This window comes from Hemicordylus capensis, chromosome 1 (genome assembly GCF_027244095.1).
Source record: "Hemicordylus capensis ecotype Gifberg chromosome 1, rHemCap1.1.pri, whole genome shotgun sequence".
Taxonomy (NCBI): domain Eukaryota; kingdom Metazoa; phylum Chordata; class Lepidosauria; order Squamata; family Cordylidae; genus Hemicordylus; species Hemicordylus capensis.
Genome location: NC_069657.1, coordinates 10,959,874 through 10,983,914, shown reverse-complemented (window position 1 = coordinate 10,983,914; position 24,041 = coordinate 10,959,874). Strand labels below are relative to the sequence as shown.

Sequence of the window (24,041 nt, the reverse complement as noted above, 5' to 3'; positions counted from 1 at the left end):
ACTTGTGGCCCCAAATTGTATTTTTAAAAGGCGAACATTCATTTAATCAAGTTATTTTCCAGGAAATATTTCCTCCCCTTTCCTATCATTATTTCTGCCCCAAAGAGCAGAACAGGGGAATATTTGTTGAAGCCCTGTAACTGTGTTTGTTGTATAAATAACCTTAGAACATACCATTAGGCATGAAACACCCATTCTCAGGTATTGTGAACTTTGTGGCATATTACTTCAAATGCATCTGCTTAAGGAGGATCCGATCTACAAGGCAAGTCCATTTTATCCACTGGGTTGTGGATTAGACTTCCAGAGAAGCCCCATAATTCTCAGGCTGTAATGAGCGTCTCTTCCTTCGTGGCACAATTCCTACTGCTGCTTTCAGTGCAATTTCACAGCTTTCCTCTTGCCCTTCGCTTGTCTTTTGTAAACTGCTGTCACCAGCATGTTCGGGCAGCTGCAGGTAACCTTGGAGACTTCCCATGCAACAGAAAAAGAGGAGAACTTTTCTTTGAAGTACACTATCCTAACAAGGAGAGGGCAATTTGTCATTGAAATGGGCCCTTCTGCAATTACTCTCTCAGCCAGTATTCGCCATATACATTGTGCCCTATTATTAGCTTTGGACTCTCAGTGTACAAAATGCTTTCATATCTCTACATTAAGGCCAATTAATATTTCTCTTGCTCAGTGAATAGGAAACCAAAGTACCAAGGAAGTAGTTTAATGCTCATCTACATTTATTTATTATATTTTTATCTCTCCCTTCCTCTGAAGAGCTCAGGACATTGTTCTCCCATACCCAATGGTATCCTCACAACAACCCTGTGAGGTAGGCTGGCTGAGAGTGATTGGCTCAAGATAACGGAGTGAGTTTCGGGGCTGAGTTAGGATTTGAATCTGGGTCTTCCGGGTCCTAGTCTGACAGCTGGACCATTACATCCCAATTCCTTCCAAAGGTTACTACATGATAGGGTTGCCAGCCATAACATGACTCCTTGAAAGATTGCTCCACATGGTAATCATGACTTGTGGATTCATCACCTGAAGCGCCTCCTGTGAGATTGCAAATCACCACATCATTATTGGTCACCATCGGGAATATCTGTTCGGAAAGCTTTCAAGTCCAGCATAAGCAATGCCTTAATTATCTCAAAGATCAGCAATGAATCTTTGAGATATTCGTTATTCTGAACATGTATCTTTCTCACACACAATTAATTAGTTTAAAGGTTAGCAATCAATTCAGTTCAGAAGATATTCTCAGTACAAATAATTTATGTAATTAATTAATTCATTAATTCATTAATATGAAATATATTAGTTGATATAATTGAAAAAACGTGCTCTTCTCAACCCATAGAGTCACTTCAAAAATTAATTCATTGACCCCAAGGTTGGTAGTGAAGATGGTTCAGAGAGTTGCAATAAATTCATGTAATCACAAGAACTCATTAATTTAGGACTTAACCATTAATCTGACTTATTCATATATCTTGCCTCATTTACAATATTATCATGGCAGTGTGGTGAAGACTCTTTCCATCCAATTGAGATGGAAATTCATCTCATTCATTCATTTATCCTTTTATATTGTTAGAATTATATACATCCTTTCATACAGAACTATTAAACAGTTAAAATAATACAAATATTAAATTGGAATATAAGAAAAAATTACAAATCTGTTTAAAAGTTTTAAATATATATATATACACAATAAAACTGTGAAACACTTGCCACTGTGTAGCCCTTACATAAAACCATCCAAGAATTTCATGGCTGGCCAAACTGTAGGATGGTCCTGCCTTGGCCCTCTTCTCCACAGCTGCATCCTCTGACTACTTCCTCTTCTCAGCCATGTTGTCCACTGCAGTGGAGAATGAAAGCCACGGTTCTTTTGGGGTTCCTCTGCACAACACTTCTCTGGGGACAATGACTGGATGTTCTAGAAAAGAAGGCTGAACAAAAGACGAACAAAGAAGCATGAGTGACTTGTATGAGTCAGTTTGCTTATTTGTTTATGAGAGGCAGCATGGTGTAGTGGTTAGAGTGCTGGACTAGAACTGGGGAGACCCGAGTTCAAATCCCCTTTCAGCCATAATACTTGCTGGGTGACTCTGGGCCAGTCACTTCTCTCTCTCAGCCTAACCTACTTCACAGGGTTGTTGTGAGGAAAAACATAAGTATGTAGTACACCACTCTGGGCTACTTGGAGGAAGAGCGGAATATAAATGGAAAATAATAATAATAATAATATGTACTATCCCCTTTGTTGTTTGTAATCACCATGACTCCACTTTCACAAAAACTAAACAAAACAGGCCTCGGATACCAAACATCTAAAACATCAAGTAAAATAAACCATCTGCTGTACATGGATGATCTGAAGCTGTATGGAAAGTCCAATCAGAAATCGAATCACTGCTAAACACTGTCCGTATATTCAGTAGCAATATAGCAATGAAATTTGGACTAGACAAGTGTGCTGCATTAATAATAAACAGAGGAAAAATAAGAAAAACAGGAATAGACTGCCCAATGGAAGCAACATCAAGAACCTGGAAGAGAAAGAACATTATAAATACTTGGGCATTCTCCAGGCTGATAACATCGCACACACTGAAGTTAAAAGAAAAATTGGAAGTGAATACATCAGGAGAGTTAGAAAAATCCTCAAGTCCAAACTCAATGGCGGGAACACCATACACGTCATGAACACCATACACTTCATAAACACCTGGGCTATACCTATTATCAGATACACTGCAGGAATAATAGACTGGACCCAGGCAGAGCTAGAAACGCTAGATCGTAAAACCAGGAAAAGAATGACCATCAATCATGCTCTGCACACTGCAGTGATGTAGATAGGCTATATCTCCCTCACAGATCAGGTGGAAGAGGAATGCTGCAAGTCCATCAAACAGTAGAGGAGGAGAAAAGAGGCCTTGAAGAATATATCAAGGACAGTGAAGAAGATGCACTTCAAATGGTCAAGAACGAGAAACTATTCAACACCAATGAAACAAAAGCAGGCCTACAGGAGAAATAAGCCCCTGCATGGTCAATATTTGCACAATATAAGTGGAAAATCAGACATCACCAAGACCTGGCAATGGCTTAAGAATGGCAACTTGAAGAAAGAAACAGAGGGTTTAATACTGGCTGCACAAGAACAGGCACTAAGAACAAGTGCAATAAGAGCAAAGGTAGAAAAATCAACCACAAACAGCAAGTGCCACCTTTGTAAAGAAGCAGATGAAACAGTGGACCAGATCGCACAGACTGACTACAAACAAAGGCATGACAAGGTAACAGGGATGATACACTGGAACATCTGCAAAAAATACAAGCTACCTGTAGCCTATAATCTACGACGATATCTGTAATAATAACAACAACAATACTGATAATAAAATTCAGCCATCCCAGGTCCTTGGAAAGGACTCGATTTCTGGATGAAACAAACCAGTCAATAACACCTGTCTGACTGTGTAAACAAGAAATAATAATATTTAAAAGATTGATATGCCACCATTCTTCATAAATGAGTTCATGGCGCGCCCCCCAATCCTCCCAGCCTCCACCAGCTCCGTCACAGAGCTGACAGTCGTGTGGGTGGCTGATCTGTCCGCCCAGGACTGCCGTCCCACTCGTCTGCGGGGGGAGCGGGCTTAGCCCACTCTCCCCGCAAACCCGGACAAAGCGGGTCTCCTTGATCGTGAGACCCGCCTCATTGTTTACACTGACTGGCAGCAGCTTCTCAAAGGTCGCAGGCAGCAGCCTTTCCCAGCCCTAACTGGAGATGCTGCTGGGGAGTGAACCTGGCCCCTTCAGCCTGCAAAGTAGATGCTACCCTACTGAGCTACAGGTCCATCTTCTAAGGGGAATATCTTACAGCAGATAGTGCTCACCTGTAGCCACCCATCCAAATACACATTCATGCTTGCTACCACAAGACCAGCTCTCCTCCCCTTTTCAAGACAATTTGAGCCTTGGAAAATGCACGTTCCCTGCCAGGCTTTCCATACCCTCAGAAGACCCCTCCTCCTCTTTTTAATGTTAGAACCAGCAGTGGAACATAGCAAGCTGCCTTATGCTGAGTCAGACCATTGGCCCATCTAGCTCCATATTGCTACACCGACTGATGGTGGCTCTCCAAGGTTTCAGGCAGGAGCCTTTCTTGGCCCTCCCTGGAGTTGCTGTCCGGGATTGAACCTGGGACCTTCTGCATGCCAAGCAGATGCTCTGCCACTGAGCTGCAGCCTCATACCCCAGTGGCAGCAGGAGCAGATGTGGCAGCAGGCGCGTAACAATGATAGGGCAAGGGGAGACAGTTGTCTGGGGGCCCCACTGCCTGGAGGGGCACCCCAGGGGCACCTCACGTGACTCCCCTTTGCCCCCTGCCCAGCACCATAGCCTCTCAGCCACTTGCCCTCTTCGCCGTCTCTCCTGCTTGTTCTCCTGGCCCGCAATCGAAGCAGCAGGCAAGCTGCAAAGAGCTCCTTTTCTTCCGCCTCTCAGCTGATCGGTGGGTGGGCGGGGCTTCCACGGAAGCCTCCGTGTAGGCCGCAGTGAAGCCTGAACTCGAGTAGGGCCCAAGGAAGCTAGGAAGGAGGAGGCAGCCAGAGTGTTCTCTGCAGCAGAAGACCCCTTGCTGCCCTGCTTAACCCAGACCAGCATTTGCCAGGTAGAGTGTGAACTCCTTTTTGTGGTTACCTTTCCCGCCCCCCCCCCCCCCATATATATAGGGATCTGCTTGCCATAGGGCTTGGATATGGGGGGGGGGGGGACCGAGAAGTCTCTGAATATTTATTTTGAAACAGCTTGGAAAATTTGCTGACTTTAAAAAAAACTATCTAAAAAGTCCTATAAGTGGCTTGTTTCATGGCAGAAAATTGCAAAAACTTCTGGAACAGTATTTTATTAATTTTATTTATTTATTTATAAATGCACTTATGTTCAAGTTGTTTTGCAACCCAGAAGGTCTGAGTGAGAACTGTGAAGCATGTGTGGTGCTTTTATTTTATTTTTCTTGTGTGTGAACTGCTCCCCAATAACTTGCAGGGACTTCAGGGTAAATCTGGCCAACATGTGAATGCAGCACCTCCATTCCAGAGGAGATGTGTCTTAAAGGGCTTTAAAAGCCTCCTGTGAAAAACCTCCTGCGATCAAACTTGACTGAATTTGTTCAGAATTCTGAGAAAACAAACATAGGTTCACCCTGCATGGTTGAAAGTCTCCTTTGCTAATCTGCAGCGAGGGGCCCATTTTAATAATTCATCTTTCTAGTGTGTTCTAGGCATTAAAAGTAATACAAATGTATAGTACTCAATGTATATCACTATATATTGTGACGTGTGTGTGTGTATTCAGTGAAATGTATTTGCAGGCAGCATACTTATTTTGGAATATCAGACTTAAATCCTTGGGGGCCTGGGGTGTGCGGAGGCCCTGGACTTTGTGGGGGGGCCCATTTTAAAATCTTGTCTCTGGGCCCACTCCAACCTTGCTACGCCCCTGTGTGGCAGTGAATTGAAGTGGAGAGGAACATATAAAAGGTGTTCTTTCAAGTATCTTGGACCTGGACCAGGGTTTCTTAACCTTGGGCCCCCAGGTGTTGTTGGACTACAACTCCCAGAATCCCCAGACATGGCCTTTGTGGCTGGGGATTCTGGGAGTTGTAGTCCAACAACATCTGAGGGCCCAAGGTTAAGAAACCCTGACCTAGACCATAAAAGGCAGAAACGTCGTGCTCCGGCAGGGCGTGGGGGAGAGCCCTGAGGCTATTCACATGTGCGTGCAAAACCGGGCTCAGGAAGTCCAGCCCAGTTTTGCACACACGTGCATATCGCCAGGATTGGGCCCGATCCTGGTGGCACCACAGCAGCAAACCTGCCAATGGCACCTCCCTCTAAAACGAGATTAGGAGAGCGAGTGCTCTCCTAACCTAGTTTTTCCCCCGATTGTCTCTCAGCTGTGGCTGCTTGCAGCCATTGCTAGCAGACTGAGGCAACCTCAGGGACTGGGGATTCCTATAATGCACTGCACACTTGTGTAGTGCCTTATTGGAGCTCGGTGGGGGCACGACATGAGCCGATGCGTCCCAGCACCGCAACCCTCGGAGCTACCGGCACCAGCTGGTGATCATCTGGGCAGATGATCTGCCCGCCTAAGGGAGGCTCGACGCTCATCTGCGGGGAGGTAAGCTCTTCAGGGCTTCCTCCCTGCTAACTCTAGTGGCCTTTCTCACTGGTCGTGAGAAAGGGCTCAAGGATTCATTACAGAACAGGCAGGGTTTATCCTGTGACATTATTTTGTTTCACTCTGTGAATTGTTTTTTTTTAATTGTTTTTATTCTATGGATGTCTTTTAATGGTTTGTTTTTGTTTTTATATTGTAATTTGGATTTTCTACACCACCTCAGGATGTATATCTAGGGTAGTATATAAATATAATAACTACATACATACATAAACATAAACGAGCTGGGTGACTCTGGGCCAGTCACTTCTCTCTCAGCCTAACCTACTTCACAGGGTTGTTGTGAAAGAGAAACTCAAGTATGTAGTACACTGCTCTGGACTCCTGGAGGAAGAGCGGGATATAAATGTAAAATCATCATCATCATCATCCATCATCATCATCATCATCAGACAAACAAACAAATAAATAAAACTAGCTAGCCAGAATGTGTACATACATGTAGCCTAGTATGTTGTAAGCGAACAGTGTTACATACTAATACAATACATTTTATTTTTATTTGAAAAGAGCCTGGTGTTTGTAATCTCCGGGCCTCTGCACTCATTGGCCAGGACGCAGGGACTCAGAAGCAAGTCCACTTCTTCGTGGGCAGTTGGGGTAGCTCTAAAGCCGGCATGCTTTTCCTTATATCTCCACAAGCAAAAGGATGACTAGCTTGTTTCAGTTTTTAAACAAAAGCTGAAAATTCAGGGAAAGGGCCTGGAATACTCCCAGTGGGGCCAGGCCCCCAAAGGCTGCTGGGCATCTCTAAATTATTAGAACGAGTATGTCACAAATCAGGTGTCACTCTGAAACACTGCAGCCGAAGTCACTAGTGAAAGGTCACAACTATGCTGCGTTTAAGGTCCAGTCTCTGGCCTCTCCCAGCAACGGGACTAGGAAACTTGGGCAGGCAGTTCTAGGTAAGAAGGATCATTTCACCGTAAGGCAGCTATTTATGTAACCTATTTTAAAACACGCCTCAACTGCCAGCTAAATGAAACTAGGTAAGGCAACTACCCAGAGTAACTAGACTTCTCAAGTAGGCTGACTGTTGCCAGAGGAATATTATGCACAGTTGTTTTAATAGGCAACCTGAGCCCTGGAATGTTTTCTGCAGACCAACCTATCCCCCAGAGTGGACAGGAATTGAGCTGTAACACCAATTAATGGCTTGAAAAGCTGCGGTCGGGCCCTATCCAATTAATACAGCAATACTCCTGTGATCCAGTTAGCCTCCTTGCGAAGCAAAAATGAGAGAGGTGCCGCTGGGCCATCATTCGGCTGCAGGAGAATATCGCAAACACATGACGTTGCCTTCTGAGTCAGACCATGGGTCCATCTAGGCCAGGCCTGCTCAACTTAGGCCCCCCAGGTGTTTTTGAACTACAACTCCCATAATCCTCAGTCACAGTGACCAATACCCAGGGATTATGGGGATTGTAGGCCAACATCTGCAGGAGGGCCGAAGTTGAGCAGCCCTGATCTAGGGCAATATGGTCTATACTGACTGGCAGGAGCTCTCCAGGGTTTCAAGATGCCATACCTAGACTGAACTAGGGATGTGCACGCGCCGTTCGTGCAGCCGCCAGTGGGGCAGGCAGTGATTCCCTTAAAAAGCGGGTAAGGAGCTCCTTTTCTGCTCTTCCCCACCCCACCACTTTTCTGGCGGTGGCGCCCACTCTTCAAAAGGCCGCACACAGCTGTGGCGCTGTTCCCTGCAGGCTCAGCGCGGCGTTGGCATACACATGACTGGCGTGCGTGCGGTTGTAGGGAACAGTGCTGCAGCCATGCGCAACCTTTTGACAAGTAGGCGCTGCCACCAGAAAAGTGTCAGGGCGTGGACAAGCAGGTAAGGAGCTCATTACTGGCTTTTAAAGGGAACCACTCCCTAACCAATTCAAACGCCGGTGCCCGAGCCGGTTCGGCACTTCCCAGAGGAGGCGCCAAACTGACTTGTGCACATCCCTAGACTGAACTAGGGATCTTGTGTGTGCAGAGCAGATGCTCTTCCATAGAGCCATGGCCCCATCCCCAGCAGGATAGTCATTTCCTTTGCTTTTCTGGTCATTCGGGTCACCTAGAGGTGATGAATTTGATGCAAAGTTGTTCACAAAAATATGAATTTATTCTGCCCAAATTGTTTTGGTTTTTGCATCCCAGTTTTGAATGCTGTTGGATTTAGGGGTTGGGGATGGGAAACTGTAAACGTGGTTGAATTTGATTACCTTGAATTTCACATGCTAGTCACATGCTAGTTGAATTTCACATGCTAGTCACCATATCTTGTCAGTGCTTATATGGCACGTGTACAACATAATGATCTGCTTCAACAATTGTTTGCATCTAGATTTAATGTGGGTTACTGACATTGGTGTGATTGTATTAACCCATACAAAGGTGGGAAACTCAGATTTATCTCAGGCCGTAAACCACCTTGATTGTGTGAACCCATGATTGTGGGTTCACACAATCATGCTAATGCTGGTAGCCCACGTTAAACCTCTATTTTGAATGACTGTGTGAATCAGGCCAATGGCTGAATAGGACTCCTGTTGCAGGCCTGTGTTGAGAGTCCTGCTAGGGAGCTGTATATTACTGTCTTTGATAACATTGTTACATTACCAATACCTCTGTGGAGCCTGAATGAACACAAGGTTCCACAGACATCCTAAGGTGCTTGATTTAAAAGCAATTTTGAACTGCGTCCCTTTATTTTATTTTACTTTTAAATTTAGGTTGCATCAACGGCCATTCTTTTTCTTACAGAGATTAATGGAGATGAGCATTAGGAATGTCACATTTCAAATAGCAGAGGTAACAAAGATTTTTGCCATTTTCCATGTTACCAGGACCAAACATTCCCCTGGAGCTCCTCTCTGCTTGGATGTGTCTCAAAGATTACTTTGTGCTTTTGGAAGCTCCCTAACACAAGACATCTGGCTGTTCTTGTAGTGCTGTGTCAGCCGTTTTGGAAACCAATCAAGCAGCCATAGCCCACCCCTTTGATCCTGGCCCCAAGCCCCATTGCTATCTGTGGGAGTTCAGACCACAGGAGAGGAGAACCCTGAGCCAAGACAGTGGATGGAAACATATGCAAGGTGTGGAGATAGATGAACAAAGCAGGCAGGGGGAAGTACTGTGCAAGTCATTAAGTGTAACTCATGAACTAGTGGAAGAAAGTTGCCCTAATAAGAGGTTCCCATTGTGGTCGTCATTTGGTGGTTATGGGAAGTCTTAAAAATCAGAGACTCCAAAGAGTATCTCCAGGAGCACTGTTCATAGAGAAAACAGACCACTGGACATCTGGTGGCTTGTTCACATGTGCTGGCCCCCTAACCTACAGTTTTGAATTGACACAGAAACCACACCTTAAGGGTATTCACATGACCTACCAGGCGGGCAGGGAGGAAGGCAGGGCTCCACCTACCCCTACCCCCCCCCCCCCAATGATGTGGGGGAAGCTGTGGACTGCGCTCCCGGATGATCTATGCTATGCCAAATAGTGCGGATCTTGGGAGGTCAGGATGCACCATCCCGGCCTCTGGGAATCCCACAATGCACTGCATGCCGAGCGAGGCACATTGGGGGATGCGCCCATCTCTGTCACATGGCCCCCTCACACACACAATTGCGGCAGCCAGGTTAAGGGCGCACTCGGAACCTTAACCTCGGCTAAGATCTGGGCTATGGAACCGGGTTGGGCAGCACGGCAGCACCAGGATCTGCATGGACCCTGGTGGTTCTCACAGCCTTCCTGTGTTGGATCCCTTCTTCCTGACATAACATGGCACTATCATCCATAATGCATGGACTAATTTGGAATGAATGAAGCGTTTCTGGTTTCTACCATTCTCTTGCTTAGAGCCAGGCGTCCACATGTGATGTCTGTAGATGCCTCATTGGGTCCCTGGTCTACAGATCTACTCCCTCGTATCTAGCGACTGAGTCTCCGGCCAACTGGGCAAAGAGGCACCTTTCAAAATGCTGATTCTTTTTCAGGATTTCTGGTACCCTTGGCAAAGTTTTGCTTTCTTGCACCCAGCCAGTTGAGAAGTATGGAGCATCAGCTTTAACTTAAGCCATACGGGCTGCTCATTCTCTAGAATAGGAGAGGGACAGGAGAAAGAGCAAAGCAAGGGAAGGCAAGGTTGACATTGCTTCCTTGCTCTTTCTCACCCACTACAACCCCCCTCCCCTTCTGGGGAGGAGAGCAAATGGACACTCCCAACAAATCAGATTTGTCAGTGGCTGCTTGGAGAGGGAAAGGGAGGCATGTAGACCAACCCCAAGAACTGGTGCCCTAGGCAATCACCCGGTCTGCCTAGTGTACAGGCCAACCCTGTTCTCTTTATATTTGGCAGGGGGAGGCAGGGCTGGCCCTTGGATAAATAGTGCCCTAGGGAGTACCTCCAGTCCCCTGGAGAGCTTGTGGTAGCAAGCATAAATTGTCCCCTTTGCTAAGCAGGTTTGCATTTGAATGGTTTGCATTGGAATGGGAAACTGCATGTGTGAGGACTGAAAGATATACCCCTTGGGGGGGCCACTCTGGGAAGAGCAAGAAGGTTCTAGGTTCCCTCCTTGGCATCTCCAGATAGGGCTGAGAGAGACTCCTGCCTGTAACCTTGGAGAAGCCGCTGCCAGCCTGTAAAGACAATACTGAGTTAGATAGACCAATGGTCGGACTCAGTATAAGGCAGCTTCCTATGTTCCCATGTTCCCCCCTGCGCTGGTTAGTTTATCAGCATTGCCAAGTTATGTTGTTTGTGCAGGTTTGCAAAACCCAGTAGTGCAACAGGCCCTGCAGGTTCCTAGGCTTTCTCTGCAATAGCCTGGAGCTTTCCCAGACAGCAGGTGAGGCTTTACTGCGAGTACAAAGTTGCCCCCCAAAACCAACTCAAAAAGTGGATTTTTAAAAACCCCAGATATAAATTGGGCTACACTCTAATGCTCTATGAAAAACCCGAATTGTGTGTGAAGTGCTTCCTGACAGCTTGCAGGGACTCTGGGGTAAATTTGGCCGATATGGGAATGCATGCCTCCATTCCGGAGGAGATGCGAACTCCAAGCTGGATGTGAAAAACTTCCTGGAAAAATTCCAGAGCTGCTTCCCAGTAACTTGCTGCTTTGCTGCCAGTGCTCTCCAGCTCCGGTCCTGGGATCCCATTGAAGTCTCACAGGCCTTCTGCAACTTCAGTCAGGGGCGACTCAAGGTATTGCAGCACTTGAGGCGGGGGCAAAGGCCTTGACCCATGCCCCGGGGGAGCCAACCCCCTTTTAATACCAAGACTTGCATGGGTGGCAGGGAGGAGGGAAGGCTGCTGGCGCTCTCTTCTTCTCCCCCCGTGCTTCAAGGAATGCAGGGGGAAGCACTCTTTGCAAAGTTTGCAAGGGTCAGATCAGTCCTGGTGATAGCAGGGGGCATCTTGACACCTTGCTGGCGCCCCAACGATCTGCCGCCTGAGGTGACAGCTTCACCTTGCCTCATGAAAGGGCCACTCCTGGCTTCAGGGCAGGCTGTATGCTCAACAAATAGTGAGCCACCAAGCTCAGCTCAGTGCCCCATTCAGGTAGGTGCCCTGGGCGACCCCAAAGCTCACCCACTCCTGAAACCAGCCCGGGGGAGAGCAACAGGCCCAGTTCAAACCCAGCACACCGTCCCTCCTGTTTCTGTTGCTGGTTTCTACCGTGTTTCTTTTTAGATTGTGAGCCCTTTGGAGACCGGGAACCATCTTCCTATTTTTCTGTGTAAACTGCTTTGAGAACTTTCCCACTGAAGTAATAGTACATAGGAACACAGGAAGCTGCTTTATACCAAGTCAGACTCTTGCTCCATCTAGCTCAGCATTGTCTACACTAACCGGCAGCAGCTCCTCCAAGCTTTCAGGCAGGAATCTCTCCCAGCCCTACCTGGAGATGCTGCTTGGGAATGAACCTGGGTCATTCTCCATGCAAGCAGATGCTCTTCTTCTGAGCGATGGCCCCATCCCCAAAGGGGAATCTCTTCCAGCACTTACATGTGGTCACCCATCCAAATGTGGACCCTGCTTAGCAAAAGGGGAGAATTCATGCTCACTCCCACAAGACCAGCCCTCCTCTCTGAGGGAGTAGAGTGGTAGAGCCATTGGCCTTGGAGCAGGGCTGGGTCTTAAGGTCTCTTGCTTGGGGAGATTCATGAAATGTCCTTCTTTGAAAAATGCAAGGTCCCTGAAGGCAAGCAGACCCCATCTTGACCCACATCTCTGTAGAATAGGGCCACTGATAAGATCTCAGAGGGCACTGCAGTGTGTGGGGGGAGATAAATCTGATGAAAGCGCTCCCAGAGATGTGCTGATAATTCAGTGCTAATAATGACCAAGCTGAATACATTTGATCTTGTCCGCTGACTGTCTTGAGGGTTTTGCTTTATATACCAGATTACCAGGGATGGATGAGTAAGATTGGGGGCTGAAGCAGAATCAGATCTTTTTCCTGATCAAGAATACAGTGGAATCTAAGATCAATTGAAGCCTAAAAGGGAAACACAATTTGCCCAAGTCTTCAGAAGGTTTCAGCATACTTTGGGTGAAGGACAAAACTATTATAAATGCTTGATCCAGATGGACCCAACCTTGCAATTCTTATGTAAATAAAGCAGGAGAAAATAAAATATATAGAGAAAGATAGAATCTGACAATCCATGACAGACCCCCACATACCCACATGCCAGTGAACTATATCAGAAATGGCCTACGTACAAAACGAAGCAGTCCAAGACGTCATGTAGAGTTTGGACACTCACAAGAGAACTTTGATTCAGCAACACAACAAATGGTTTGAATTAGAGAAATATATGCAGCCGTTCTGCTGGTGCCAGATACAATCATGCTCCATTGTGGTTCGCATTATGCATAAAAACTGCTCCTTTCCAGGAGATCAGCATTCCAAGTTGCCCACCAAAAGGAATATACATCATGCTGAGGATGAATATGCTGCAAAAACAAAGCGCCCTCCACAAAGTGACCAGGTTGTTCTCCTTGAAAAGAGTAGCTGGTGTGATATGGTGTGGTAGACAGAGGGGCTATTCTTACGATCACAAAAATCGGGCTAGGGAAATCCTAGCCCGATTTTTGTGATCGTCAGAACCACCGGGCTCACAGCCAAGCCCAGTGGTTCTGGAGCGGCTAACCCGCTCCTGTAGCCCACCCCTTAGCCCGGGTTTGTGGAGCGAGCGCTCCGTAAACCGGGCTATCTGCTCGTGAGTAGCCATGCTGCGGTTACTTGTGAGTGGACCCCCGGCCGGGAGGCTTAAAAGCAGCCTCCCGGCTTGGGGGTCTCCCCAGTATGCCCTGAGCGCTCACGCAGGGCATACTGGGGCTTCCGGGGGCCGCATGGCCCCCGAGCTCCCCAGCCCCCGCTGGCTCCGTCTCGGAGCCAGACATCATGTGGGCGGCTGATCTGGCCACCCAGGGCTCCCTGCCCGCTCGTGAGACACGGCCCAGAATGTTGAACACAGAAACCTGGGTTCAAAAGCCTGCTCAGTAGTAGTTTGCAAAGTGGGTTATGGAGCAAAAAGAATGAGAAAATGGTTTTCTATCTCAAATGGGTTAGGGACATAATTTCCAAGGTTGCAGGCAAGAGTCTTTCCCTACCTAGAGATGCTTCCAGGGACCTTCTGCATGCAAAGCAGAGGCTCTCCCACTGAGCTATGGCCCACCCTGAAAGGTGGCATACATGGGTCTCCCATCCAGGCACTGGACAACAGGGTTCCCTCTAACAGGGTTCCCTCTAACAGGGATCCCCAGGTGTTCAGATCCCCAGTAGAATGGTTTTGGACCTTAAATGTCTGTCTCAAGATACTCTTAATGGGCTTGGTTCCATTGACATATTCACTACCCCTTTTGCAGAACACTCTGCAGGGTGAAGAAGTTGCTTGTGGCAGTACCTATACAATGGACTTATGGAGACATAAAGACTGCATCTCCTCCCACTGTCCACCACCTGAAAGTCTCCCCCAGAGTTTGGGGCCCTGGGAAAGTTACCTGCCCTCTGGGCAGTTGCCTGTGGAAGGCCACCCAATGGGAGGAGAGCTGGTCTTGCAGTAGTGAGCATGAATTGTCCCCTTTGCTAAGCGGGGTTTGCCCTGGTTTGCATTTGGATGGGTGACTACCTGTGAGCACTGTCTGCTGGAAGATATTACCCTTAGGTAGGGGGTCGATCCATATCGCAGTCACAGAGCATGTGCTTTGCATGCAGAAAGTCCCAGGTTCACTCCCTGGCAGCATCTCCAGGTAGGACTGGGAGAGACTCCTGCCTGAAACCTACGTCAGCCACTGCCAATCAGTATCCTATATAATAAAATGGTTGGTGTCTGCGTCCGTATCTCTGATGGTTGGTGTCTGCGTCTGTGTCTCTGACGGGTGTTCTGGGCATGCGTGGTGCGCGTGCGCACAACACCCGAGGGAGAAACGGACGCAGACGCCGGCCGCCATGTTGGTCGGGCGGCACTGCAGCCCATACAACAGCGGCGAAGGGCCCTGCCCGGCCGTGGAGGCCAGCAGCGGCGTGGAGTCCGGCGGCGAAGGGCCCAGCCTGGCCGCGGAGGCTGGTGGCGGCACAGAGGCCGCCGGCGAAGGGCCCGGCCCGGCCGCGGAGGCCAGCGGCAGCGCAGAGGCTGGTGCCGAAGGGCCCGGCTGGGCCGCAGAGGCCAGCGGAGGCTGGCGGTGAAAGGCCCGGCCTGGCCACGGAGGCCAGCGGCGAAGCGGAGACCGGCGGAAAAGGGCCAGGCTGCGGAGGCCGGCGGCGGCCCGGCCGGAGACTGGGGCGAGGGGACAGAGGTGGCGGCGGGCCCGGCCCGGCCGCGGAGCCCACAGGCGGTGGCGGCCGGCCCGTGGCGGTGGGGCCTGGAGCTCACGACTCTTCTGGGCAGGGGGGAGGGGGAAGGGCAAGAGGGTGTGGGGCAGGGGGGAGGGCTCCCGCTCCCCCGCCCCCTCCTAGCACCCGTTATTGTAACGGGCTAAATGCCTAGTAGACGAGCTAGATGGACTGTCAGGTCTCCGCCTGAGCCCACCTCAAATTCAAGAATGTGTTTGGTTTTTATTTTATTTTTCAGTGGAACATAGAACATAGAAACATAGACAGCTGCCATATACTGAGTCCGACCATTGGTCTATCTAGCTCAGTATTGTCTTTACAGACTAGCAGTGGCTTCTCCAAGGCTGCAGGCAGGAATCTCTCTCAGCCCTATCTTGGAGATTTTTTATTTATTTATTTTTATTTATTTTTGCATTTTTATACCGCCTTTCGTTAAAATATAGCCCCAAGGCGGTTTACAAAAGTTAAAAACATACAATAAAAACACAATAAAAACAACATGCTAAGAGTATAAAAACATATAAAAACAGGCATAAAACAATACAAGAAATAAAAACACCCAGAAGCAGCAGTAAAAACGATTATGTAAAAGCCTGGGTAAAAAGCCAAGTCTTTACAAGCTTTCTAAAAGCCATGATGGAGTCCGAGGAGCGAATGACCACTGGGAGAGCATTCCAGAGTCTGGGGGCAGCAACAGAGAAGGCCCTGTCCCGAGTGCACGACAGCCGGGCCTCTCTCATTGTCGGCACCCGGAGCAGGGCCCCCTCAGATGTCCTCGTCAAGCGGGCAGCAACCCTTGGGAGCAGGCGGTCCCTCAAATACCCTGGGCCCAAACCGTTTAGGGCTTTAAAGGTCAAAACCAGCACCTTGAATTGGACCCGGAAACGAACCGGTAGCCAGTGCAGTTCTTTCAAAATGGGGGTGATATGTTCCCAACGGGCAGCTCTGGATAACACCCTCGCTGCCGCGTTTTGCACTAGCTGCAGTTTCCGGATATTCTTCAAGGGCAGCCCCACGTAGAGCGCGTTACAGTAATCCAGCCGCGACGTGACTAAGGCGTGGGTAACTGTGGCCAGATCTGCCTTCTCGAGAAAGGGACGCAGCTGGCGCACCAGCCGAAGCCGTGCAAAGGCACCCCTGGCCACCGCCTCCACCTGAGCTTCCAAAAGCAGAGCCGGGTCCAGTAGTACCCCCAAGCTGCGTACTTGTTCCTTCAAGGGGAGTGCAACCCCATCCAGAACTGGTAAAATCTCCACATCCCGATTGGCTCTCCTACTGACCAACAGCACCTCCGTCTTATCCGGATTCAATTTCAGTTTGTTAGCCCACATCCAACCCATCACGGCCTCCAGTCCCCGGTTCAGGACATCCACCGCCTCCCTAGGATCAGATGACAAGGAGAGATAGAGCTGAGTGTCATCCGCATATTGCTGACAACTCAGTCCAAATCCCCGGATGACCTCTCCCAGCGGCTTCATGTAGATGTTAAACAGCATGGGGGACAAGACCGAACCCTGCGGGACCCCACAGGCCAACGGCCACGGGGCCGAGCAGTAGTCCCCCAGCACCACCTTCTGGACCCTCCCCTCAAGAAAGGACCGGAACCACTGCAACGCAGTGCCTCCGATTCCCATACTCGAGAGGCGGCCCAGAAGGATACCATGGTCGATGGTATCGAACGCCGCCGAGAGGTCCAGCAGAACCAACAGGGACGCACTCCCCCTGTCTAGTTCCCGGCGTAGGTCATCCACTAGAGCGACCAAGGCAGTCTCAGTCCCATACCCGGGGCGGAAGCCAGATTGAAAAGGGTCCAGATAATCCGTATCATCCAAGACCCTCTGCAGCTGGGACGCCACCACACGCTCCATCACCTTGCCCAAAAAGGGCAGGTTAGACACAGGTCTATAGTTGTCCAGGCTGGAGGGATCAAGGGAGGGCTTTTTTAATAAAGGTCTTACCACCGCCTCCTTAAGGCACGATGGCATCCTGCCCTCCCTTAATGAAGCATTAACCATCACCTCCAGCCATCTACCTGTCCCCTCCCTGGCAGCTTTTATTAGCCATGAAGGGCAAGGGTCAAGAGCGCACGAAGTCGCCCGCACACTGCCCAGGATCTTGTCCACATCCTCAGGCCGCACCAACCGAAAAGAATCCAACACAACGGGACCAGATGGTACCAAAGGCACGTCTGCCGGAACTGCCAAAACTCTGGAGTCCAGGTCAGCACGGATGCAAGCGACTTTATCTGCAAAATGACAGGCAAACCGATCACAAAGAGCTGTAGATGGCTCCTCCCCCATTGTCCGGGGGGATGTGTGGAGCAATGTTTTCACCACACGAAACAGCTCTGTTTGCCTGCACTGAGCAGACGCAATGGAGGCGGAGAAAAAACGTTTCTTCGCCGCCCCCACCGCCACGGCGTAGTCCCTAAAATGGGTTCTAGCCCGTGTTCGATCGGATTCGTGACGACTCTTCCTCCAGCGTCGCTCCAGCCGTCGTCCGAGTTGCTTCATCGCCCTAAGCTCCGAGGAAAACCAAGGAGCGGAACGGGCTCCACTAAGCCGGAGAGGGCGCTTGGGGGCAACCGTGTCAACAGCCCGGGCCATCTCTCCATTCCAGAGATCAACCAAGGCGTCGACAGGGTCACCAGCTCTGGACACTGGAAACTCCCCGAGGGCCGTCTGGAATCCAAGCGGATCCATAAGCCTCCGGGGGCGGACCATCTTAATTGGCCCACCACCCCTGCAGAGGGCAGACGGAGCAGTCAAACTAAACCCTACCAGGTGATGATCTGTCCATGACAAGGGAGTGGTCTCAAATTCCCCCACCTCCAGATCATTTATTTCCCGGTCGGCAAAAACCAGATCCAGAGTGTGTCCCGCCACGTGGGTAGGGCCCGATACCAATTGAGACAGGCCCATGGTTGCCATGGAGGCCATGAAATCCTGAGCCGCACCCACTAGGGGGGCCTCAGCGTGGACATTGAAATCCCCCAAAACAATAAGCCTGGAGGAACCCAAGGCCACCTCCGAGACCACCCCCGCCAGCTCAGGTAGGGAGACTGAAGTGCAGCGGGGTGGTCGGTACACCAGCAGAATCCCCAGCCTATCTCGGAGGCCCACCCTCAAGGACAAACACTCAAAATTCTGAGATTGCCTGACCGGGCACCTGGAAACGGGGAGGGTCTCTCGAAAGATGACTGCAACGCCTCCTCCCCGACCCTCGAGGCGGGGCTGCTGCACGATCTGGAAACCTGGAGGACAAAGCTGAGAGAGACTGACCCCGCCCAGCGCATCCAACCAGGTCTCCGTCACACATACCAGGTCAGCACGCTCATCCACAATCAGATCGTGGATGAGAGATGTTTTTGCATTAACTGACCTGGCATTCAGCAGCAGCACCCTAATCCTTGAAGGAGTGTTCCCAGAGCTCCCTAGGGTCAGAGGGTTGGGAGAAGGGCCGGAAAAAGGAACAGGCCTCAATTGCCTGGACCATTTTCCCCTGTAACGGCCTGCCCAACTCCCACCGCCATACCTCCCTCTGCCCGCTACCTGTGATATTGCCGCCCCCGCTCCAGACCCACTTTTTTGCTCCCCCAGACACATCTCCCCAGACTAACCCAACACGGCTTCTTGGCTTAATTAAAAACAAAACAAAACCAGGCTTGCGTAGTCTCCTGCTGACTTCTTAATTGTGAGAAGATGGCTCTTCAGGGCGGAAGGAGAGAGATCTTCTGGTCCTCAGGCAGCTTGCCCCACGGCAGAGAGCCACAAGGACGAGAGCCCTTCGGCTCGCGCCAAGAGGCTCGCGCCCTTGGGCTAGCCTGCCCTATATAGCAGCAGCAGCAGCCAAAGCCCCAGCAGCAGCCCAAGGAGATGTTACACACACCTGAGGAAAGGTGGGGCAGGGGCAAAGACAGCAGTCAGTCAGTGCCCCACCCAAGCTGTTCTCCTTCTGTCTTCCTCCCCCAGGCCCTTGGGCTAGCCTGCCCTATATAGCAGCAGCAGCAGCCAAAGCCCCAGCAGCAGCCCAAGGAGATGTTACACACACCTGAGGAAAGGTGGGGCAGGGGCAAAGACAGCAGTCAGTCAGTGCCCCACCCAAGCTGTTCTCCTTCTGTCTTCCTCCCCTGATGCTGCCAGGGAGGGAACTTGGTACCTTCTGCTCTTCCCAAAGTGGCTCCATCCCCTGAAGGGAATCTCTTACAGTGCTCACACTTCTAGTCTCCCATTCATATGCAACCAGGGCAGACCCTGTTTAGCTAGAAATGCTTGCTTCCACAAGACCAGCTTGAATTACCACGCAAATGGTAAGTATTAGGTGGGGTTTATTACCTTTAAAGCCCTGAATGGCTTTAGGTCTGAGTTATCTTAGAGAGGAACCTCCTAATGGTGCAACGGGGAAGCAACCTGCCTAGAGAGCAAGAGGCCACCAGTTCGAATCCCTGCTGGTATGTTTCCCAGAATATGGGAAACTCCTATACTGCACGGGAGAAGGCAGTGGTAAACTCTTGTATTCTACCAAGGAAACCACATGGCTCTGTGGTCACCAGGAGTTGACACCAACTGGACGGCACAACCTTTCCTTTCCCCCCTTTTATCTTAGAGAGTGCCTTCTGCATGATCCCCATCTCACGTTAAGGTCATCTGAGGAGGTCTGTCTCCAGTTACCACCGGTATGTCTGGTGGTGACTCAGAGGTGGGCCTTCTCTGTAACTGCTCCAGGCCTGTGGAATGCACTCCCTGCAGAAATCCGTCATCGAGTTCATTACTTGTCTTCAGTAGCTCCCTCAAGACCCATCTGTTTGGCCTGGCCTTCCAGGGTTTTTTAATTGTTGCAAACCGTTTTAGTTGTTGTAAATTTCTGGCCTGATTCTCCAGGTTTTTTAAATGTTTAAATGTTTTAACTGTTAATTAGCTTTATGCTGTTTTTATAGTTTTGATTTTAATGGTTAATTGATTTTAATTGGTTTTTTATTTTTATGTAAACCACCATGAGCCATTTTGGGAAGGGCAGTATATAAATCGAACAAACAAACAAACAGACAAACAAACAAACAAACAAACAGAGTTTACCTACAAAACAGCCTGAACAACTCCCGTGTTCAGTCTCATTCAGGAGCTCTCACATTGAGCTCTTTCTTCTTTCCCTACCAATCCCTATCTAACCAACAACCCACTCCTCCAACTGTCACTACTTGTCATTCATTTTTAAAAGCACAGTCTTGAACGTTCCATATATTGTTTCTATGACAACAGTTGAAAATGGTTCTCCTACCCTCGAAAGACCTCTGTCTGCCGACATCTTCTTACACGGACCAATGTCTGACCCAGTACAAGGCAGCTTGCTTTGCATTTTCCTGTGTTTCTCTTTTCAGAGGGCTGATCTTCAACCTTAACATCTGTGGTAACCATAGGTGCACCTAGGTAATTTTAGAGCCTGTACCTAAAAGCTTTTGGAGGGCCCCCCTCTCCTGCAAATTAAGCATCATTATGCTCAGCCGGGCAACCACACCACCCGGGACAGACTAAAGAGGATTTGGGGGGTCCCAGGGGCTGTGGAGGCCCTGGACTTTGGCTTGGAAGTACTGGGGTAAGAGCACCTCTGGAGGTAACTGATCTCTGGATTCTGCTGTTAAACTGGTCAGTTTCATCTCAGTGGAAGTTTTCCAAACCAGGTCATAGGTGATTAAACTGTGCTAGAGCTGGATGAGTCGTCCACATCATGAGGCTGTTCTCACGTGCAGCCAAAACCAAGATAAGGAAGCCGAGCCCGGTCTTGGCTGCTCATAAGAACTGCCGGGATCTCACCCGATCCCAGCGGCGCCTCGGTACAAACCTGCCAAAGAGGTCCGCCTCCTAAACGAGGTTACGGGAGCGAGTGCTCCTTTGGCCCCTTTTTCCTGCTCATGTGCAGCACCGGCTGCTTTTAGTGTACAGATGACGGGCGCCCGCCTATCGCTGCAAGGAGCTCCGCAAAGCACCACACACTCGCGTGGAGCATTGTGGGAGTACCGGGGACTGGGACAATGTGTCCTGGCCCCCAACCCATAGGCAGCCGGCATCTATCTGGGCGGGCAATCCGCTCGCCCAACATGGACCCAATGGTCGTCTGCAGGGAAGGTAAGCTTCCGCTGCCTTCCCCGCTGCCCCCCGCCAAGCCCTTCTCACGGATCATGAGAAAGGGCTCCATGTCTAGCTTGATCCTTTAGTGAAAAGCATACCAAATCCGTGGGGTCAGATAAGCTCAAATCTAATGTCAAGCATCTAGACCAAGGGTTCTCAGGTGAGATGCCAAAGGACTGTGTGACCCTCGGGGACCTACGTCTGGGTCACACAGAATGCTTCTGTGAGAAAGGGAGATCTGTGAAAATTGCCCCTTCCGTGCAGAAGCCCACATGCTTTAGCAGTGGGAATGTATCCACTGCTCATCTGCTTTTTTTGTTTTATGTACGCAGCGTTAATCAGGATATCGGCGTTAGGAAAAATATTAACAGTGTGTCTGTTTTGCTGACCAAAGAGCAGGAAACCCAATTAAGCTTGCTGTCTTGTCTTCTCTGATTAAAGGATCTGCTGGTCTCTGCCTTTCACTTCATTAGATTCACATGGCGTGGTATCTTTTGAGTTCTTTTTTTGACGGAGGTGCAGAAACTGAGTAAGCAAATTATACGGTTTAATAGTTCCATCTGCTTGAGACAGATCTGAACGGCCAGTGTACCAAAGACACTCTGAAAGCACAGCCCTTTTACTGGAAGTCCAAACTCAATAAACCTCCCCAGGACACCAATAAAACTGTGCTGGGTAGCAGTTTGAACAAGGGGCTGTTCAACAAGCAGCCTAATCTCATTATGTGTCTAGCGCCCAGTGGAATTTGCAGGAGCCTTATTTAGAAACAACAGGACTATTCTGTTGCTCAGAATTGTTCGACTCCTCCTAAATTAAAGGCATTATTCCTACGATACATCCAACAAGTCTCATGCTTTGCAGATCTGAATATTCCCCCTCAAATCCCATTTTAAAATTTATTTATTTATTTATTTTATTTACATTTTATATCCTGCTCTTCCTCTAAGGAGCCCATAGTGGTGTACTACATACATAAGTTTCTCCTCACAACAATCCTATGACGTAGGTTAGGCTGAGAGAGAAGTGACTGGCCCAGAGTCACCCAGCAAACATAATGGCTGAATGGGGATTTGAACCTGGGTCTCCCCAGTCCTAGTCCAGCACTGTAACAACTACACCACACTGCCTCTATTTATTATGGCTGACATCGGGCCGACTTGGACTCCACTATTTCTGCAAGGTCTATGGAGGAGGTGTCCAGCAATCGCTCTTGCAGTATTAGATTGGATCAGTTTCAATCTGTGACTCCTGAGGATGTGGACAAGCTGCTTGGGGCAGTGCGGCATACCACCTGTTCTCTGGATCCTTGCCCGACTTGGCTGCTTCTATCTAGCAGGGAGATTGTTGGAGGTGGCCTAGTTAACATCATAAATGCATTGCTGAGGGAGGGGAGGGTGCCCCCCTGTCTGAAGGAGACAATGGTTAGACCGCTCTTAAAGAAGCCTTCCCTGGACCCCTTAGTGATGGATAATTACAGGCCAATCTCCAATCTCCCTTGGTTGGGCAAGGTGATTGAGAGGGTGGTGGCCGACCAGCTCCAGGCAGTCTTGGAGGAAACTGATTATCTAGACCCATTTCAAATTGGTTTATTGCTGGATACGGGGTTTAGAAAGCCTTGGTCAGCCTGACAGATGACCTTTACCAGGGAATTGACAGAGGGAGTGTGACTCTGCTGGTTCTTCTGGATCTCTCGGCGGCGTTCGATACCATCAACCATGGTATCCTTCTGGATCGCCTGGGGGAGTTGGGGATAGGGGGCACTGCCTTGCAGTGGTTCCGTTCCTATCTCTCGGGTAGATTCCAGATGGTGGAGTTGGTGACAGTTGCTCCTCAAAACAGGAGCTGTTATATGGAGTCCCTCAAGGCTCCATTCTGTCACCAATGCTTTTTAATATCTACATGAAACCGCTGGGTGAGGTCATCAGGAGGTTTGGTGCTGGGTGTTATCAGTATGCTGATGAAACCCAAATCTACTTCTCCTTTTCATCTTCAGGAAATGGCACTCATTCTCTAAATGCCTGCCTATAGGCAGTAATGGGCTGGATGAGGGATAACAAATTGAAGCGGAATCCAAGCAAGACGGAGGAGCTCATTATGGGGGCTCAGAATCTGAGGAGTGAATTAGATCTTTCTGTGCTGGATGGGGTTATTTATTTATTTTATTGTTGAATTTATATACTGCCTTGCGTTTAAAAACAACCCCAAGGCGATTGTTTGTGTCTGGGGATTACACTCCCCCAGAAGGAGCAGGTGCGCAGCTTGGGAGTACTCCTGGATCCAGGCCTCACCCTGGTATCTCAGATGGAGGCCATGGCCAGGAGTGCTTTCTATCAGCTTTGGCTGATTCGACAGCTGCGCCCATCCCTTGAAGAGGATGACCTCAAAATAGTGGTGCATCAGCTGGTAACCTCCCGGCTTGACTGTTGCAATGCGCTCTACATGGGGCTGCCTTTGTACGTAGTCCAGAAACGTCAGTTAGTTCAGAATGCGGCAGCCAGATTGGTCTCTGGGGCAACCCGGAGAGACCATATTATGCCTGTCTTCAAACAATTACACTGGCTGCCGATATGTTTCCAGGCAAAATACAAAGTGCTGGTTATTACCTTTAAAGCCCTGGATGGCTTGGGTCCGAGATATCTTAGAGAGCACCTTCTTTTACATGATCCCCACCATGCGTTAAGGTCATCTGAGGAGGTCCATCTCCAGTTCCCACCGGTTTGTTTGGTGGCGACTCAGAGGCGGCCCTTCTCTGTGGCTGCTCCCAGGCTGTGGAATGCACTCCCAGCAGAAATTTGTAATCTTAATTCCTTACTGACCTTC

At 49.3% G+C, this 24,041-nt stretch overlaps 1 long non-coding RNA gene across 1 annotated transcript; it reads right to left on the bottom strand.

Annotated features, from left to right (window-relative positions):
• Positions 1-649: 649 nt before the first annotated feature.
• LOC128339709 (uncharacterized) lies at positions 650-20,289 on the bottom strand. Its single transcript, XR_008313181.1, has 3 exons — positions 20,172-20,289; positions 1,752-1,955; positions 650-1,050 (listed from the first exon to the last, which is right to left on the bottom strand). It is a non-coding gene; the product is annotated as an uncharacterized LOC128339709 (long non-coding RNA).
• Between the last annotated feature and the right edge of the window lie 3,752 nt (positions 20,290-24,041).